Source organism: Sapajus apella, unplaced genomic scaffold (genome assembly GCF_009761245.1).
Source record: "Sapajus apella isolate SASKATOON/1434 unplaced genomic scaffold, GSC_monkey_1.0 scaffold20, whole genome shotgun sequence".
In the NCBI taxonomy this organism is placed as follows: domain Eukaryota; kingdom Metazoa; phylum Chordata; class Mammalia; order Primates; family Cebidae; genus Sapajus; species Sapajus apella.
Window position 1 is genome coordinate 6,784,897 of NW_022436960.1, and position 8,883 is coordinate 6,793,779.

Here is an 8,883-nt window from a genome sequence, read left to right on the forward strand (position 1 = left end):
ATCCCAGCCCTGAGTCTGACACCACTGGCCTCGGAGGCTACTCAGGAGCCATGCAGGATACGCGGCAGGCTGCAGAGGGAGGGCCGAGGTCCCCATCTCCGCGACGGGAGAGGGTCCCCGCTAGGTGAGGGCAGAGTGCGCGCGCTGCTTTCTTCTCCGGGAGCGAACGCGGGCTCCAGCCTCTGCGGCCAGGCCTCTTGCTGCCATTAGCGCCCCGGGGCCGCGGAGGCGAGTGGGCCTGGTTATTAATGGGACTTTCCAGGCGGGAGTTCCAGAGTGGGCCTTGTTCACGGTCACTGGTGGTCTCTGAGTCCCACCAGCTCCGCGGGAATCCGGGCCGTGGCAAAATGTTCTTAAAAGAAGAAAATTACCCAGAAAGCGACTCCCAAAGAAAAGTCGGCTTTAAAAAAGTTTGTGCGTGTTGCAAAGCATTATCTTTAAGTCCTCCAGCTAGGCTAAAAGCCTATCCCATTCCTCCCTGGGATTTCTAGTGAATTAATAATGCCGCTGATGAATATTCAAAAGTAGACAGCTATTGTGCCTCCAAGCACATAATTAATTATTCATTACACATTTTTATTCACTGAATTAAAAAACACAGGGTGCTGTGGGAAATGAAGTGTACTTCACTGCAGGAGCATGAAATTCCACACTGCCCCTTTAAGGACTATTATTCTCTATTTGTGGTTACCAAGCAACATAAATGCTGGGCAATTAGATCATGGGTTGTCCCTGAAGACTGATGGGATAATAAGCAGTAGTTAAGTATTAAGTTGACCCAGTGAAGGTCCCATATGAATAAACCTGGGTAGGACCACAGCTGGCGTCTTTTAAATGAAACTTTTACATTAATACCGTACAAAAGGTGATTCTGTTCCAGGAGCGTGCATCGGCAAAACTTGCTCGTTCTGCAAATCCCGCACAGGTTAAATGTGCTTTTCCTCCGACGCGACTGTACTTGAGAGGTTGTGCAAGGAGAGCACTGTCCGCTCCCAAATGGGGCAGCAGCCTGCCTCCAGGGACCAGCCTCCCAAAGAAATGCATTAGTTGAGGGACTTCCAGGGAGGGTGCGGGTGGAAGTGATGAAAACAGCTTCTCTGCTAGCGGGGTTAAAGTCAGAGCAAAGGCCAGCCCTGCCAGAAAGGCCAGGCTGAGAAGAGTACTGGTTGCTCCCTGCTCAAGGCCGCTGTCTCATCCTGGATCCCAGTCCCAGAAGGGCCTTCTGCCCTTGAACCCAGTGCAGTGCTCTGACAGCCCAGGCCTAGAGCTCCGGGTCTATGCGGCTGCCTGTCTCCCAGACTTCAGACCCCTCAGGGACAAAATTCAGGTCATAATTATGTCTGTACCTTCAGAGTCCGGCACACAGTCAGCCCTCAACAAATAATTATTAATAAATAATAAGAATTTGGGACACTTAACATTGTGTGAGTTGGCTGAAGGTGAAAGTAAAGGAAAATAAATGAAAAGTTTGGAACATTTTATTAGTCATGCCGTTCGGTTATAAAGCAAAGCTTAGACAATTGATTGCACTTAGCTGTTTCTTTACAGACTCCAGTGTTTGCAAATCTCTTGGCACTTTTCTTAAATGCTCCTGAGTGCTGCCAGCAGGAATGCCATGTACAGTTGTACAGGATGTGCACTGCACAAGGGTGCCTGGCCAAGGGAGTGTGATTGGAGCCTGAAATCAAGCCTGTGGTCCAGGTCATATGCTTTTCCAGAGTGGCCACCTTTTCTCAGCTCTCACAAAGGCAATGAATGGGCTAAAAGCAGCTCTGGCTATCATTGGAATATGGGTGGCAGGAGGGGAGAGCTGGCTCTGAGGGAGTGGAGCCAGAGGTTCTGCTCAGAAAAAAGGAGTTGTCAACTGGGGCAGGCAGAGGGCAGGGCTCAGCAGGTTGTGGCCTTCACCAGTATGATACAGGAGAAAAATCCCCAGGTAGAGCCTGCTTTCTGTCCTCTCCCAGCCTCTGGTATACGGCTGTGTACACCCCAGAGGCAAGTCCCCAGGTTATCCTCACTGTTGATGTAGGGACATGGAGAGAAAGTCTGAGGTGCCAGCAGTGAGAACTGGCAAGATAGAAACCAGAACAGCCGTATACCAGGTTTTTTTTTTGAGAAGGGGTTTTACTCATGTTACCCAGGCTGGAGTGCAATGGTGTGATCTCGGCTCACCGCAACCTCTGCCTCCTGGGTTCAGGCAATTCTCCTGCCTCAGCCTCCTGAGTAGCTGGGATTACAGGCATGCGCCACCATGCCCAGCTAATTTTTCGTATTTTTAGTAGAGACGGGATTTCACCATGTTGACCAGGATGGTCTCGATCTCTTGACCTCGTGATCCACCCGCCTCGGCCTCCCAAAATGCTGGGATTACAGGCTTGAGCCACCGCGCCCGGCCCAGAACATTTTTATTAGCGTAATTCTCAAAGCAACCCTATGAAGTGCATATCCATATTTGCAGATCGGGAGACTGAGGCTTGGAGAGTTTAAACAACCTGTCCCATCACAGAGCTGGAGGGAAACCAGGGTTTCAACCCAGACAGGTTGGCTGCACAGCCCATGCTCTTTAGCAGGGCTTGTCTTGAAAATACTTAACAATCAGGAAAGTATTAGAACAGATACCTGCCTTAGGGCTAGAGCAGGGGCCTAGAGGTCCCTGCAGGTTCTTAATCCCTCAGCTGCTGAATTATTTGATGGTCAAGAGAAGAGGGGAGGGCCCTCTCAGGATCAGGCAGTGGCTGTTTACAAATTGGAATGCAAACATTTTACTGTTTTGACAACTGGTACATCATGCAGGTGCCTACCTGCGAAATGTCAGCCTTCCTCAAAGGTTCCCTGAGTCTGAAAGAAGCATAAGGGAAGTGGCCAGAAGCAGAGTCCTAAGCAGGGAGCAGAGTCTGGAGACAGCAGTTGCAGATGGGGCAGCTGGAAATGAGGAGGGTGGGGAACTTCCGGCAGCCGGCTTTCCAAGAACGGGACTGGGCCCCCCAGCTCAGGTAGAGAATTGAAACTTACTGATGGGCAATTGAAGAAGGGAAAACAAGGCTGATGATGGAGAGGCCAGGTCCTGGACCCAGCACCCCTGCTGACCCAGCACCCTTGAACACGTCTCCCATCCCCTTCCTGGTAAATAAAGGATTTAGGCTAGAAAATCTCCTAGGAATGCTCCAACAATAACATTTTATGATTCCATGTTTCTAACAAATGAAAACACTGTTGAAGGAAAAGGAAAAATAAAAACATCTGCACTTTTTGCCATTGAGATTTTGTGTTGCTGGCGTTTTTTTAAGCTTAGAATGTCCTGTGATCCCTGCTGGTGACAGGAGATGATGGTTTTATTGTAGTTGTAGATCATTAATTTTGTAGACAAAAATGTGAAAACACAGCTTATCTCTGTCTGCAGACACTTTGCTATGCCAGAGCATGAAATAGTTCTCAGTTGAAGATAAAGAACTGCTGTCTAGAGTTTTGTGATATGAAGCAGGGAAGACAATTCCCCCCAAAGCTAAGCGGGCTCCATGTTAGACATGAGAGATACAGCTGCAGCAGTCTCTAGGTAAGGACTGAAGTGTGTCACAGGAATGTGGGGGTGGGGAGGGCTGCTGGAGAAGCTACTTCCAGGCCAGAATACCCTACTCAGCTGCACTTCCACCCCCATCCACCCAAGCTTCCGTGATCTGTGTAGACTCTCTCAGAGCTACTTGCTAGGGCACTATCACCATGATTTTCTTTCTTCCTGTATGCTTTTCTTGAGAGTCAGAGTGTTTATTTTGTGTTTGTTCTCTGAGCTGCTAGCACAGTTCCTAGACAGTGAATACTGGATAAAGGTTTGATAAATGATGGGATGAAATGGATAGATGATGGATGGATGGATGGATGGATGGATGGACAGCAATTCAGAGATTCTCAATGGCTCCTCTCCCCATTTTCAAGAGTCAGCATTTGCAAATTTAGTAAATCTGCTTTCTAGAAGGTTTGTTCTTGCAGATGTCCTCCAGGTCTTCTGTACTTCTAAATCTGAGCCCTTAAAAGTAAATGCTGGCAAGACTTTTCAGTATAGCAAAGTGAGGAGCAATGATAAACTCAGCAATGTCAAAAACGGCCATTGCAGGCTGGGTATGGTAGCTCATGCATTGTAATCTCAGCACTTTGGGAGGCAGAGGTGGGCAGTTCAGTTGAGGTCAGGAGTTCAAGAGTAGCCTGGCCAAGATGGTGAAACTCTGTCTCTACTAAAAATACAAAAAAAAAAATTAACCAGGTGTGGTGGTGCATGCCTGTAGTCACAGCTACTCAGGAGGCTGAGACAGCAGAATCACTTGAACCCGGGAGGCAGAGGTTGCAGTGAGATGAGATCACATCTCTGCATTCCAGCCTGGTTGATAGAGTGAGGCTCCATCCCAAAACAAAACAAAAGAAAACAAAAAACATCCATTGCAGAAACCTGTAAATCACACCAAATTGAAAAGTGGTTATTCAGATAAGGAAAGTGGAAGTAAGGAGCATTCTTGCCTGGGGCTGCTCCCATCTCCCACCCCTGACCTGGTCCCCAAGGCCAGTCAAGTCATGACCAGTAGTTTTGCCAGAGGGGGCTGACTTGATTGGAGTGGAGCAGTGAAAAAACACACCCAGTGGCATTGTCAGGAATAGTAGCAATCTCAATGGCAAATGAATAGGAATGATCATTCAGCTAGCCTGGGATTGAGGTTCTGAATGGGGCAAGCACAGACCAGCAGAGTAGCCAGAAACTTCACATGGAGATGTAGGAAATGAGACAACAATAGGGAGCCTTGATAAACTCTTGACATATCCAAGCAGGAGAGACCTGAGAAGGCCCAAGCTATCCAGACTGACTGTGAACATGCACACGTGTGCTAAGGAGATACGAAAGAAAAAAAATACAATGCAGATTGAACTTTGAACACATTACCTGCATACACTGATATATCAGTAGAAGATGGAAACCTTACTTGCCCAAGGTGGATTAGCACAACATTGGCAATCATTTGCTGACTAGCACTCTGGACAGACACGGGGGAAGTCCTACAGACCCAGGCTTAAAAACAAACAAAGCAAAGCACTTTTAAAAACTGAATGGAGACATCTGCAGCCGCCTTCTGCAGTAAAACAGAAACCGCAGATTTTGTTCAGGCAAATTATTAAACAGCAATCAAACAGCTACAACAGCCACCTTGGATCAGGATCTGGAGTTACTATAATATATAATCTTAAAGTATTTCATTTTTAATACGAAATTATGAGATCTGCAAAGAAACAAGAAAGCATGATAAGAAAGGAGAAGGAGGCACCTTGGGAGTCCGAAGCAGGTGGATCACCTGAAGTCAGGAGTTTGAGACCGCCCTGACCAACATGGTAAAACCCTGTCTCTACTAAAAATACAAAAATTAGCTGGACATGGTGGCGCATGCCTGTAATCCCAGATACTCGGGAGGCTGAGGCAGAAGAATCGCTTTAACCCAGGAGACGGAGGTTGCAGTGAGCCTATATCGCACCACTGCACTCCAGCCTGGGCTACAGAGTGAGACTCCATCTCAAAAAAATAGAAAAAGAAAAAGGAAAGGAGAAGGAAGAAGCAGTTGGTAGAAATTTTGTCTAAGGGGGTCCAGCTGTTAGAAGACAAGAACACCAAAGTACCTACATATGTACCTAAATATGTTTTCTTAAAAAAAAAAAACTACAGGTAACTATCATTTTAAAAATTAAAAGAAAGTATGACAACAGTGCTTCAACAAATAGTGAATATCTACAGAGATATGAACTACTAAAAGTAACCTAATAAAAATTCTGAAAATGAAAAGTACAATAATGGAAATGAAAAAACTGTAAGAGGGACTCCACACCAGAATTGAAATGGCCAGGAGACAAAATTAACAAACTTGAAAATACATCATAAAAATTATCCAATCTGAAAAAGATGGGGGGAAAGAATGCGGAAAAATGAACGGAACCTTGAAGAACTTTGGGACATTGAGTGTACCAACACATAAGAAATGGGGATTCCAGGGGAGGAGAGAGAGAGAGTAGACAATGCAGGAAAAACCAGCTCAGCCTCTCCTACTACAGTCTCACAACACAGAATGCCTCTGTGGCCCCATATGTGTTTGGGTTTATCCCCACACACCAAGCAAGTAATCCTGCAGTGGACACCAAAATTTAATTTTGTTCTAACAGTGTCTATCTGGAGATAGCATTAAATCCCACAGATTAAGAGCTCTATCTCCAAGGCTGCCCCCACTTCAGATACCAGTAGCAAGCACAGGTTGTGGCATGAGCTTCTGATCAACCGACTATAAATTGAGGGTTCCCTTGAACCCTTCCTCAGGTTAAATTAACTTGCTAGAGTGGCTCACAAAATTCAGAAATACTTTATTTACATTTACTTATTTATTATTATTATTATTATTTATTTTTTTTTTTTAGACGGAGTTTCACTCATGTTACCCAGGCTGGAGTGCAATGGCGCGATCTCAGCTCACCGCAACCTCCGCCTCCTGGGTTCAGGCAATTCTCCTGCCTCAGCCTCCTGAGTAGCTGGGATTACAGGCACGCACCACCATGCCCAGCTAATTTTTTGTATTTTTAGTAGAGACGGGGTTTCACCATGTTGACCAGGATGGTCTCGATCTCTTGACCTCGTGATCCACCCGCCTCATCCTCCCAAAGTGCTGGGATTACAGGCTTGAGCCACCGCGCCTGGCCTACTTATTTATTATTAAGGTAATTACAAAGGATACTAGTAACAGCCAGATGGAAGAGATGCATAGGGTGAGGTATGAGAGAAGGAGCATGGAGTTTCCATGCCATCTCCAGTCACGCCAACACCAGGAATCACCGCATGTTCAACTATCTAGAAGTTTTCCGAACCCAGTCCTTTTGGGTTTTTATGGAAACCTTATTACATAGGCATCATCGATTAAATAATTGGCCATTGGTGGTTAGCTTAACATTTAGTCCCTCTCCCCATCCTAGAGGTTAGAGGAGTGAGGCTGAATTCCTGACCCTCTAATCATGCCTTGGTTTTTTCTGTTAACAGCCCCCATGCTAAGGACACCTGGGGCTTCCAGCCATCTGTCATTAGTATAAAAAGACACATTACTCCAGAGATTCCAAGGGCTTTAGGAGTTGTATGTCAGGAATTAAGAAGACCAATTAATATTTCACAATACCATCCAAAAAGAGAGAGAGAATTATAGTGAAATAATGGCAAATATTTCCCAAATTTGATGAAAAACATGATATATTCTATAAGCTTAATGAACCATAAGTAGAATAAACACAGAGGTCCACCCTAGACTTATCATAATGCAATCATAAAGAGAAAATCTTGAAAACAGCAAGAGAAAAATAACTCATCACATACAAGGGGGAACAGCAATATGACCAATGGTTGCCTTTTCATCATGAACAAGGGAAGCCCAAGGACAGTGCAGTAACATATTCAAAGTGCTAAAGGGAAAAAAAACCTGTCAACTAAGAATTCTGTATCCACTAAAAGTATCCTTCAAAGAATAAAAGTGAAATGGAGACATTCTCAAACAAAAAGCAACTAGATAATGTGTTGCTAGCAGACCTGCTTTACAAGAAACACTAAAGGAAGCCCTTCAGGCTACAAAAAAATAACATCGGACTTGAGTTCATACAAAGAAATGAAAAGCACCAAAAAAGATAAATATATAAATAATATAAAAGACTATATTTATTTTTCCTTTAAAAGATGTAAAATTGTAGAAAATAATATAACACTGTATTGCTGGTCTTATATATAACATGTTTACATATATATGCATATAGGATGGAAGAGGGAATAGACCTATATTGAAGCAAAGATTATATATTTTACATGAATTAAATTAGTATTCATTAAGAAGCATTTTGTAATCTTAGATCAATCACTGAAGGAAAAAAAAATAAAATAAAAAATTAAATAAAAAAATTTTAAGCCAAGAAATAAATTAGTATGCTAAAAATTACCTATTTAACACAAAAGAAAGTAGAAAGAAGAAACAAAGAAAGAAAAAAGGACACAGAGAAAACAAAAAGCAATATGAAACATGAATTCAATCACATCAATAATGAAATTAATGTGAATGGATAAAACAATCAAAAGGCAGAAATTATCAGACTGAATTTTATTTTCAATCCAACAGTAAAGTATATACAAGAAATTTCTTCTAGAGAAATGAAAACCAAAACTACAATGAGATACCATCTCATGCCAGTTAGAATGGTGATCATTAAAAAGTCAGGAAACGGCCGGGTGTGGTGGCTCACGCCTGTAATGCCAGCACTTTGGGAGGCTGAGGCGGGTGGATCACGAGGTCAAGAGATCGAGACCATCCTGGTCAACATGGTGAAATCCCGTCTCTACTAAAAACTACAAAAAATTAGCTGGGCATGGTGGCGCATGCCTGTAATCCCAGCTACTCAGGAGGCTGAGGCAGGAGAATTGCCTGAACCCAGGAGGCAGAGGTTGCGGTGAGCCGAGATCGCGCCATTGCACTCCAGCCTGGGTAACAAGAGCGAAACCCTGTCTCAAAAAAAAAAAAAAAGTCAGGAAACAACAGATGCTGGAGAGAATGTGGAGAAATAGAAACACTTTTACACTGTTGGTGGGAGTGTAAATTAGTTTAACCATTGCGGAAGACAGTGTGGGATTCCTCAGGGATATAGAATCAGAAATACCATTTGACCCAGCAATCCCATTACTGGGCATATACCCAAAGGATTATAAATCAACCTACTATGAAGACACATGCACACGTATGTTCAAAATAGCAAAGACTTGGAACCAACCCAAATGCCCATCAATGATAGGCTGGATAAAGAAAGTGTGGCACATATACACCATGGAATACTATGCAGCCATAA